Source organism: Triticum aestivum, chromosome 5A (genome assembly GCF_018294505.1).
Source record: "Triticum aestivum cultivar Chinese Spring chromosome 5A, IWGSC CS RefSeq v2.1, whole genome shotgun sequence".
Classification (NCBI taxonomy): Eukaryota; Viridiplantae; Streptophyta; class Magnoliopsida; order Poales; family Poaceae; genus Triticum; species Triticum aestivum.
This window is the reverse complement of record NC_057806.1, coordinates 675,124,720-675,136,478: the sequence shown is the minus strand read 5'-3', so window position 1 is coordinate 675,136,478 and position 11,759 is coordinate 675,124,720.

The following is an 11,759-nucleotide window of genomic DNA, read 5'->3' as shown; positions in this document are numbered from 1 at the left end:
TAATACATGTGTGAATACATAGACAAACATAGTGTCACTAGTATGCCTCTACTTGACTAGCTCATTGATCAAAGATGGTTAAGTTTCCTAACCATAGACATGAGTTGTTATTTGATCAATGGGATCACATCATTAGGAGAATGATGTGATTGACTTGACCCATTCCGTTAGCTTAGCACTTGATCGTTTGTTTACTGCTATTGCTTTCTTCATGACTTATACATGTTCTTATGACTATAAGATTATGCAACTCCCTAATACCGGAGGAACACTTTGTGTGCTACCAAACGTCACAACATAACTGGGTGATCATAAAGGTGCTCTACAGGTGTCTCCGATGGTACTTGTTGAGTTGGCATAGATCAAGATTAGGATTTGTCACTCCTATTGTCGGAGAGGTATCTCTGGGCCCTCTCGGTAATACACATCACTATACGCCTTGCAAGCTTGATGAACTTACATTGTGGTTTTGATGCGTAGGTAAAAACGGTTCTTGCTCAGCCCGTAGCAGCCATGTAAAACTTGCAACAACAAAGTAGAGGACGCCTAACTTGTTTTTGCAGGGCATGTTGTGATGTGATATGGTCAAGACATGATGCTATATTTATTGTATGAGATGATCATGTTTTGTAACGGAGTTATCGGCAACTGGCAGGAGCCATATGGTTGTCGCTTTATTGTATGCAATGCAATCGCCCTGTAATTGCTTTACTTTATCACTAAGCGGTAGTGATAGTCGTAGAAGAAATAGTTGGCGAGACGACAACGATGCTACGATGGAGATCAAGGTGTCGCGCCGGTGACGATGGTGATCATGACGGTGCTTCAGAGATGGAGATCACAAGCACAAGATGATGATGGCCATATCATATCACTTATATTGATTGCATGTGATGTTTATCCTTTATGCATCTTAGTCTGCTTTGTTTGACGGTAGCATTATAAAATGATCTCTCACTAAATTTCAAGATAAAACTCCCTGAGTATGCACCGTTGCCAAAGATCGTCGTGCCGAGACACCACGTGATGATCGGGTGTGATAAGCTCTACGTCCATCTACAACGGGTGCAAGCCAGTTTTGCACACGCAGAATACTCGGGTTAAACTTGACGAGCCTAGCATATGCAGATATGGCCTTGGAACACTGAGACCGAAAGGTTGAGCGTGAATCATGTAGTAGATATGATCAATGAGGGAGTCCTGGATTAGGGGGTCTCCGGACAGCTGGACTATATCCTTTGGCCGGACTGTTGGACCATGAAGATACAAGGTTGAAGACTTCGTCCAGTGTCCGGATGGGACTCTACTTGGCGTGGAAGGCAAGCTAGGCAATACGGATATGGATATCTCCTCCTTTGTAACCGACCTGTGTAACCCTAGCCCTCTCCGGTGTCTATATAAACTGGAGGGTTTTAGTCCGTAGGATAAGATACAATCATACCATAGGCTAGCTTCTAGGGTTTAGCCTCTCTGATCTCATGGTAGATTTACTCTTATAATACTCATATCATCAAGAACAATCAAGCAAGACATAGGGTTTTACCTCTATCAAGAGGTCCCGAACCTGGGTAAAACATCGTGTCCCCTGCCTCCTGTTACCATCCGCCTTAGACGCACAGTTCGGGACCCCCTACCCGAGATCCGCCGGTTTTGACACCGACACTGGTGCTTTCATTGAGAGTTCCACTGTGTCGCCACCATAAGGCTTGATGGATCCTTCGATCATCGCTAGCGATGCGGTCAAGGGTGAGGCTTTCCTCCCCGGACAGATCTTCACATTCGGCGGCTTTGCACGGTGGGCCAATTCGCTTGGCCATCTAGAGTAGATTGAGAGCTACGCCCCTGGCCATCAGGTCAGATTTGGAAACTTGAACTACACGGCCGACATCCGCGGAGACTTGATCTTCGACGGATTTGAGCCCATGTCGGACGCGCTGTACAGTCTTGACGAGCATGACTTAACTCTGCCGTCGGACAATATTCAGAAGATCGCGTCCGTAGCTACTCTGTCCATCAATCCGGAGCAAGTCGCGCCATCCAAGAGCGGAGGGATGGACCCCGCCATGGAGCCCGCACTCTCAGCGGCGATAGAGCCGGATACTGACTTCACCCCTTACGAGAGCCGTGTCGCCAAACCACTGGATTCATCTACGACCACGTTCTCCGAGCCGCTCATATCTGTGCCCGTCGAGTCCGACTAGGCGCCGATCATGGAGTTCACCTCCGCAGACATCTTTCAGCACTCACCCTTCGGGGATGTGCTAAATTAATTAAGGTCTCTCTCCCTGTCGGGAGAACCTTGGCCGAACTATGTCCGGCTAGAGTGGGATGCGGACGATGAAGAAATTCGCTGCCCACCCACCACCCACTTAGTAGCCATTGTCAACGACTTAACCGACATGATCGACTTCGGCTCCGAAGACTTCGACAGTATGAACAACGAAGCCAGAGATGAACAGGATCCACCACCCTCAGGGCACTGGACCGCCACCTCATCATATGATATATACATGATGGACACTCCCAAACAAGCCAATGGCAATGAGAAGACGGAGGATGACCCCTCCAAGAAGCAACCCAAGCGCCGACGTCATCGGCGCCACCCTAAGCCCCGCCATAGCAAGAACAACAATAATAATAGTCCACGCGACTCTGGAATAGACGACAACTGCACCACCCCAATGGCAGAAAACGATCAAGATGCAAACTGCAAACATAGTGTGGATCCGACATTCGAACACGATAACGCCAAAGATAAGCCTCATCAATCCCTGTCTAGGGAAGAAAGCAGTCCGGACGAAGATGCACCCATCATCCCGGAAACACACTTGGAGCAAGAGAACCTCCGCAGAAGGCTTACTGCCACAGCGAGAAGCCTGAAGAAACAGAAGCAAAGGCTCAAGGTCGCACAAGATACGCTCAACAGCAAGTGGAACAAAATAACAAAGTATGGTGGAAGTTACCATCCAAAAAGCTACCCAAAGCGCAAGCTATTACCGGAATTCGACGATGAGGCCTTAGAGCCCATACAGCCGAAAAGTGATACGGCCAACCGGCCGGATCCACCACCCTGTGAACGCGATAGAGCGGCTAACAAAGTCACGCATAAGTCAACACACGATCTACGTGAGAACTTGCGTCAAAAATCCGGCGCGACCAGATCTATCTACGGATCTAGGAAGCGCGCTACGGTACACAACCAACACCGAATACTACAACCGTCCGAACACCATGGCGCATCCCAATACAGGGGTGCCGCACACCCCTTATGTTTCACTGATGAGGTGCTGGATCATGAATTCCCAGAGGGATTCAAACCGGTGAACATAGAGGCGTACGACGGAACCACAGACCCTGGAGTCTGGATAGAGGACTTCATCCTCCACATCCATATGGCTCGTGGAGACGATCTCCATGCCATTAAATACTTGCCCCTCAAGCTTAAAGGGCCAGCTAGGCACTGGCTGAAAAGCCTCCCCGAAAACTCAATTGGAAGTTGGGAGGAGCTCGAGGACGCTTTCCGGGCCAATTTTCAAGGGACTTATGTCCGACCTCCGGATGCAGACGATTTAAGTCATATAATCCAACAGTCCGGAGAGTCCGCCCGAAAGCTTTGGAACAGGTTCCTCACTAAGAAGAACCAAATTGTCGACTGTCCGGACGCCGAAGCCTTAGCAGCTTTCAAACACAGCGTCCGAGACGAATGGCTCGCCAGACACCTCGGTCAAGAAAAACCGAGAACAATGGCAGCCTTAACAAGCCTCATGACCCGCTTTTGTGCGGGTGAGGACAGCTGGTTGGCCCGTAGCAGCACCAGCGACCCAAGCACATCCGAAGTCAGGGATGGCAATGGTAAACCACGACGCAACAAAAACAAGCGTCGAAATAAAGAAGGTAGCCCAGATAACACGGCGGTAAACGCCGGATTCAGGGGCTCTCGACCAGGTCAGCGGAAAAATCCTTTCAAAGGCAGCAGAGAAGGACAATCTGGCCTAAACAAAATTCTTGACAAACTCTGTCAGATTCACGGCACCCCAGACAAACCTGCAAATCATACCCACAGAGAATGTTGGGTCTTCAAGCAGGCCGGTAAGCTAAACGCCGAACACAAAGGGGAAGAGACACCAAGCGAAGACGAGGATGAACCTCGCCAGCAAAGCGCCGGAGGACAGAAAAAGTTCCCACCAGAGGTTAAAACAGTAAACGTGATCCAGGTGACAAAGGGGAGAAGCAATCACGCACCCCGATGCACACGCGCCATAAAGCCCGTCACCCCTAGGCTCAACCCCTGGTTGGCCTGCCCGATCACTTTTGATCGTAGGGATCACAATACAAATATCCGGCGCGAAGGACTGACGGCCTTGGTGTTAGACCCAATAATAAATGGGTACCATTTCACAAGGGTCCTAATGGACGGCGGCAGTGATCTAAATCTGATATATCAGGACACAGTCCGCAAAATGGGGATAGACCCGACACAAATAAGCCGCAGTAATACTACCTTCAAGGGAGTAATACCAGGCCAAGAGGCCCGCTGTACGGGCTCTCTACCACTAGAGGTGGTATTTGGTTCTCCCGATAACTTCTGAAGCGAAACGTTAACTTTTGACGTCGCTCCACTCCGAAGTGATTATCAAGCACTGCTCGGAAGAGCGGCTTTCGCTCGTTTTAACGCAATACCGCATTATGCTTTTCTCAAGCTCAAGATGCCCGGTCCACGAGGCGGCATTACAGTTAGCGGAAATACCAACCATTCTTCATGTACGGAAGAGGACACGGCGGCTCTAATAGCCGCACACTAGACGACCTCACCAACCAGAAAAATGGCAGGTCGTCAAGACCACGCACACGGTTAGACGAGTCCGGCGTTCCATCATACATGTATAAGATTGGTTTTCAAACCCTCATAAAGAGACACCAGGGGCTTCCCGCGTGTAATCAGGGCCAGCCTGGCTCAACTAGGCTTCTCTGGAATTCTGATAACTCATTCTTCTTTTCGGCACTGCAACTTTCATCTAAGTTCTTTCCTTTTTGCAGGTTACAATCGTGCTACACCTGTCCAGGACACGGCACAATGGAGACACAGGAGCAGACGTGCAGCAGGGACCCGCTAAAAGGTTTCTTTTTAGATTAAGGCCCTGCGTAAACCTTTTTTACTGTCTCTTGTTGCTCACATCCTCCAGATACTCCACACAACCGAGAAGGATGCCGGCGTTATTGGCATGTGGCCGCGCTAGGATTTTGCATGTACCTGGACACATGGGGTTTCTTATAAAGGGCATTGTTTAGCCTGGTATATTTATAAAGACCAAACACCTTAGGGAGTGTTCGGCGTCGTGAGTTTGGCCCTATATGCATCAGCTCCGAATCATGTCTTTGGTCAAATGTTGGGTTTGCCCGGCTCCCACGTTTTGGTACCTTACGTTCCGTTATATCGGCTAAGGTAGCACTGGGAGAACTACTATGATTGTGCCCTGGTTCATCCGGATGAGCACCTCAGTAGAGAAAGCCGAAAACTGACTGTCATGATATAGCGAGAGACTGGTCAACCACTCGATGACTAATCGGAATCTTCGGGATTCCTCCGCATTAACGAAGGGCCGTTTCCCGGTCATGTACGTACGCGCACCGTATTCGGACGAGCGCAGAAGTACCAGGGGCTATATAGTAGCCCCACTGTCAAACTCCTATGGCTAAGTGAAAGTGTTAAAGCAATATAGTCCGATTGCCTCGTTCGCTACGCTATCACCTCCTTAACGGACCAAGACGTTGGATCAAGTGTGGATATGCATCTTTTGCGAAACACCCCCGCATTATATGCGTGGGGGCGGAAGCCGACGACTGCAAACTTTCAGGTTATATACATATATACATAAACGGCCGCACAGGAGGCATCATAGTACTTTCGGGCAAAAGTATAAATACAGCCTTGATTAATTCAGAAAAACATTGTTTGTACAATGGGACTACATGTCACTGGAAAATAATATTCTTCGAGCACTGAGCCTCTATCGAACGAGCGCCTTCAAGGACTTCTTCAAAGTAGTGCTCGGCAGCAACTCGGCCTATGGCCGAACCCTGTGCCGCAACAGTGGTGGCCTCCATCTCCGCCCAGTATGTTTTGACACGGGCAAGGGCCATCCGTGCACCTTCTATGCACGCTGATCTCTTTACAGCATCGATGCGTGGCACAGCTTCAAGGAATTGTTGCACTAAGCTAAAGTAGCTACTCGGCCTTGGCCCTCCCGGCCACAGGTGATCCACAACGGACCTCATGGCAAGTCCGGACAACCTATGGAGCTCGGCCCAACCGGTCAATCACTCATTCAGCAGCAGCGGACGGACTGGAGCGTGAAACTGTGACCAGAACAACTTTTCCACTTCGGGACCTTTCTGATCCTTGAAGTACTCGGCTGCGTCAGCAGCACTTGCAGCCAAATCCATGTACGCGTCCGCAGAACTCCATAGATGGTCCAGAGGAGCATATTTCGGATCTCCGAACTTAGTCCGCAACAAGAAGGGCTTCCCAGACACGATATCTGCAGCCTGATTCAGCTCCTCCTTCGTCGCTCTAATTTTGGAGCGGGCTTCCTTGGCGGCCACCCGGGCCTTCTCCAGGTCCGTCGCCTTCGTCCGGTCTTCTTCTTCAAGAAGCCGGTAACGGTCAGCAGCATCTTTTAACTCTACAACCATCTTGGCTATTTTTTTCCTTGCTCTCGCAATGCGCGGCCTGTTCGGCCCTTAACTCTTCGACCGCCTTTAAAGCGGCCGCATTGCTACTCCTTGCTTGCTCCTTGGCTCAGGCAAGCTCCGCCCGAAGGGTCTCCACGGTGGCAGCTCCATCTGCAGTCACAACATATTAACGATACTGGCATCATGCTGCTCTTATTACGTGACGATCACCAGAAAAATCACTCACCCTGTGCCTCGTCAAGCCGCTTGTTGACAAGCACGATGTCGGCATCTGCCGCATCCAGTTGCCGCTTTAGTTCGGCAAAACCATCAGTCCGGCTAACCACCGGAGCTTCAACCACCTGCACATAAAGGCGATCTGGTTATTACCTGGGACTATGATCCTCTGTTTGTCGCCGTTCCCGACGACAACCAGAGTCTCAGGGCTAATATCTGCATGGTCATACCTAATGTATGCGGTACTGTTAAAGGCATACATTGTTTCACGTACCTCGAAGCCTTTCAGCAGACTCATAAAAGCTTCGTGCAAACCGCTTTCAGCGGGTGAAATCCTTTCAATCACCGTACCCATTAGCGTATGATGCACTTCCGAGACAACAGCTTGCCCCAGAAGATCCTTCAGCGCGTCCGACCGCACACTGTACGGACCCTTGCTGCCGCTCCCCTCAGGAGCCGGATACTGGGGATGCCGGGCAGCCAAAGGGTTATCCTCTGGCCCTAGTGGATCTGGAGATACCTTCGCGATGACACTTCAAGGTCGCCCGGTTCTTGAGCTGGGGAGTCCGGGGGAGGCATTTCGCTCTCCATCATCTCCGAAGAAGATCCCCCGAAGATGAACTTTGTCGAGAAGGGCTGCGATCTGGACTATAATTTATAAGCATCGATTATTGTCTTCGGAAGTAAGATAGGATATCTTCACTATTAAGTACTTTTTGATTACTTACAGCTCGTAGAGGGCTGATCCCCGCGCGGACATTGTGTGGCCAGAATACCCTCCGAGGCAGGACCCTCTGGCGGAGATTTCTTCTCCCGTTTGGAAACCTTAGCTTTCCAGATCTTCAGAGGTAGTCCTCTTCCTTCCCCGGGGAGAGAGAATTTTGATTCTTCCCCTTGCTATCCTCCCTCGTGGAGGCGCTCATTCCCTCGATTGGAATAGATAGCCATGGAGGCCCGCTTTCGCCCTCTTTATTCCCCCTTCATCTTCCTTTGAGGGCGCTAGAAAGGTGCTGGCTCGAGCATCTTTTCCAGCACCGGATTGTCCAACCCTCAGGAAGGGGAGCCGAACACCAGCTCAGCTTCGCCTTTGTTATCCAGTCCTTGGTCAAAGAGCGATTCTTCAAATGATGTCATGATAAATAAAAGGACAGTGTGTTCGGCCATGGGATTACTTACTTGGGCAGCGGGGCGGTTGCAGCTTAGGCCCACGTCCTCGGTGGTGTCCGGACACTCTATTTGGGGTCCGAAGAACGATTTGTACATCTCCTCGTGCGTCATGCCGAGGAAATGCTGAATAGCGCGCGGTCCTTCCGGGTTGAATTCCCACATACGGAGGGGTCGGCGTTTGCAAGGCTGGACTCGACGAACCAGCATAACTTGCATTACCATAACCAGACTGAAATCTCCCTCGAAGAGATCTCAGATACGGCTCTGCAGTATTGGCACGTCCTTGGCTGGACCCCAGCTCAGCCCCCTGCTGATCCATGACATCAGTTGTGGTGGGGGGCCCGAGCGAAAGGCGGGGGCAGCTACCCATTTGGCACTTCGGGGAGCTGTGATGTAGAACCACTCCCGCTGCCACAGTCCGGACACCTTTGGAAAGGAACCCTTTGGCCATGGAGCGTCAGCAATTTTGCTTATTAAAGCACCTCCGCACGCTGCGTACTGCCCCTCGACCATCTTCGGCTTCACATCAAAGGTTTTGAGCCACATGCCGAAGTAAGGGGTAATGCGGAGGAAGGCCTCACATACAACGATAAATGACGAGATGTGAATAAGGGAATCCGGGGCCAGATCGTGAAAATCTAGCCTATAATAGAACCTAATACCCCTGACAAAGGGATCCAGAGCAAGGCCTAGTCCTCGGAGAAAGTGGGAGACGAACACGACGCTCTCGGTGGGTTCGGGAGTAGGGACGACCTGCCCTCGGGCAGGCAGCCTATGCGAAAATTCAACGGTCAGATATCTGGCCTCCCTCAACTTCTTGATGTCCTCCTCTGTGATAGAGGAAGGCGTCCACCGGCCTTGAAGGCTGGATCCGGACATGATTGAAGGTCCGAAGCGCCTGACTTGAGCTTTGGGTGTTAGAACTCGAGGCGGGGAAAGGATTCGATTGAGCGCGGGAGGGGAGAAAGAAAAGGCCATGTCCCTTTATAAAGAGGGTGAATATCAGGTGTCCCCCTCGTGGCTGTTCGAGACTTACCTAAGATCTAGGAGTCATACCAACAGGCACGGTTGGGTTACCCACGTTTGTATTGATGAGAATCCCGTGATAAGGGGAACATAATCTCTGCTTTGACAAGACGTGTCAAGAAACCGCCTCGCGTTGTGCAGGGCTGGTTAAAGAAAAATGTTCAAATAATGACCAGGCTGTGGCATGATGTCATGCTATCAAAACGTATCAGCAAATTAGATTTGTGGAAATATTATTCTCTCTACGGTGGTGTGTGAAACTTATTTTGCAGGGTCGGACACTATCCTTGTATTCAAACTCTTCCGTGGTGTATTCGGAGGAGGAACCCGCCTTGCAATGCCGAAGACAACTCTGCGCGCCGGACTCATCGTCATTGAAGCCTGGTTCAGGGGCTACTTAGGGAGTCCTGGATTAGGGGGTCTCCGAACAGCCGGACTATATCCTTTGGCCAGACTGTTGGACCATGAAGATACAAGGTTGAAGACTTCGTCCCGTGTCCGGATGGGACTCTACTTGGCGTGGAAGGCAAGCTAGGCAATACGAATATGGATATCTCCTCTTTTGTAACCGACCTTGTGTAACCCTAGACCTCTCCAGTGTCTATATAAACCGGAGGGTTTTAGTCCATAGGACAAGATACAATCATACCATAGGCTAGCTTCTAGGGTTTAGCCTCTCTGATCTCGTGGTAGATCTACTCTTGTAATACTCATATCATCAAGAACAATCAAGCAGGACATAGGGTTTTACCTCTATCAAGAGGGCCCGAACCTAGGTAAAACATCGTGTCCCCTGCCTCCTGTTACCATCCTCCTTAGACGCACAGTTCGGGACCCCCTACCCGAGATCCACCGGTTTTGACATCGACAATCAACATAGTGATGTTCACCATTGAAAACTACTCCATTTCATGTGATGATCGGTTATGGTTTAGTTGATATGGATCACGTGATCACTTAGATGATTAGAGGGATGTCTATCTAAGTGGGAGTTCTTAAGTAGTATGATTAATTGAACTTAAATTTATCATGAACTTAGTACCTGATAGTATTTTCCTTATCTATGTTGTTGTAGATAGATGGCCCGTGCTGTTGTTTCGTTAAATTTTAATGCGTTCCTTGAGAAAGCAAAGTTGAAAGATGATGGTAGCAATTACACGGACTGGGTCCATAACTTGAGGATTATCCTCATTGCTGCACAGAAGAATTACGTCCTGGAAGCACCGCTGGGTGCCAGGCCTACTGCATATGCTGCTGACAACGTTAAGAACGTTTGGCAGAGTAAAGCTGATGACTACTGGATAGTTCAGTGTGCCATGCTTTACGGCTTAGAACCAGGACTTCAACGATGTTTTGAACGTCATGGAGCATATGAGATGTTCCAGGAGTTGAAGTTAATATTTCAAGCAAATGCCCGGATTGAGAGATATGAAGTCTCCAATAAGTTCTATAGCTGCAAGATGGAGGAGAATAGTTCTGTCAGTGAGCATATACTCAAATGTCTGGGTATCATAATCACTTGACTCAACTGGGAGTTAATCTTCCTATTGATAGTGTCATTGAAAGAGTTATTCAATCACTGCCACCAAGCTACAAAAGCTTCATGATGAACTATAATATGCAAGGGATGAACAAGACTATTCCCGAGCTCTTTGCGATGCTAAAGGCTGCGGAGGTAGAAATCAAGAAGGAGCATCAAGTGTTGATGGTCAATAATACCACCAGTTTCAAGAAAAAGGGCAATGGGAAGAAGAAGGGGAACTTCAAGAAGAACGACAAAAAAGTTGCTGCTCAGGAGAAGAAACCCAAGTCTGGACCTAAGCCTGAGACTAAGTGCTTCTACTGCAAACAGACTGATCACTGGAAGCGGAACTGCCCCAAGTTTTTGGCGGATAAGAAGGATGGCAAAGTGAACAAAGGTATATGTGATATAGATGTTATTGATGTGTACCTTACCAGAGCTCGCAGTAGCACCTGGGTATTTGGTACTGGTTATGTTGCTAATATTTGCAACTCGAAACAGGAACTACGGATTAAGCGAAGACTGGCTAAGGACGAGGTGACGATGCACGTGGGAAATGGTTCCAAAGTCGATGTGATCGCCGTCGGCACGCTACCTCTATATCTACCTTCGGGATTAGTTTTAGACCTAAATAATTGTTATTTGGTGCCAGCGTTAAGCATGAACATTATATCTGGATCTTGTTTGATGCGAGACGGTTATTCATTTAAATTTGAGAATAGTGGTTGTTCTATTTATATGAGTAATATCTTTTATGGTCATGCACCCTTAAAGAGCGGTCTATTCTTGTTGAATCTCGATAGTAGTGATACACATATTCATAATGTTGAAGCCAAAAGATGCAGAGTTGATAATGATAGTGCAACTTATTTGTGGCACTGCCGTTTGGGTCATGTTGGTATAAAGCGCATGAAGAAACTCCATACTGATGGACTTTTGGGATCACTTGATTATGAATCACTTGGTACTTGCGAACCACGCCTTATGGGCAAGATGACCAAAACATCGTTCTCCGGAACTATGGAGCGAGCAACAGATTTGTTGAAAATCATACATACTGATGTGTGTGGTCCGATGAATATTGAGGCTCGCGGCGGGTATCGTTATTTTCTCACCTCCACAGATGATTTGAGCA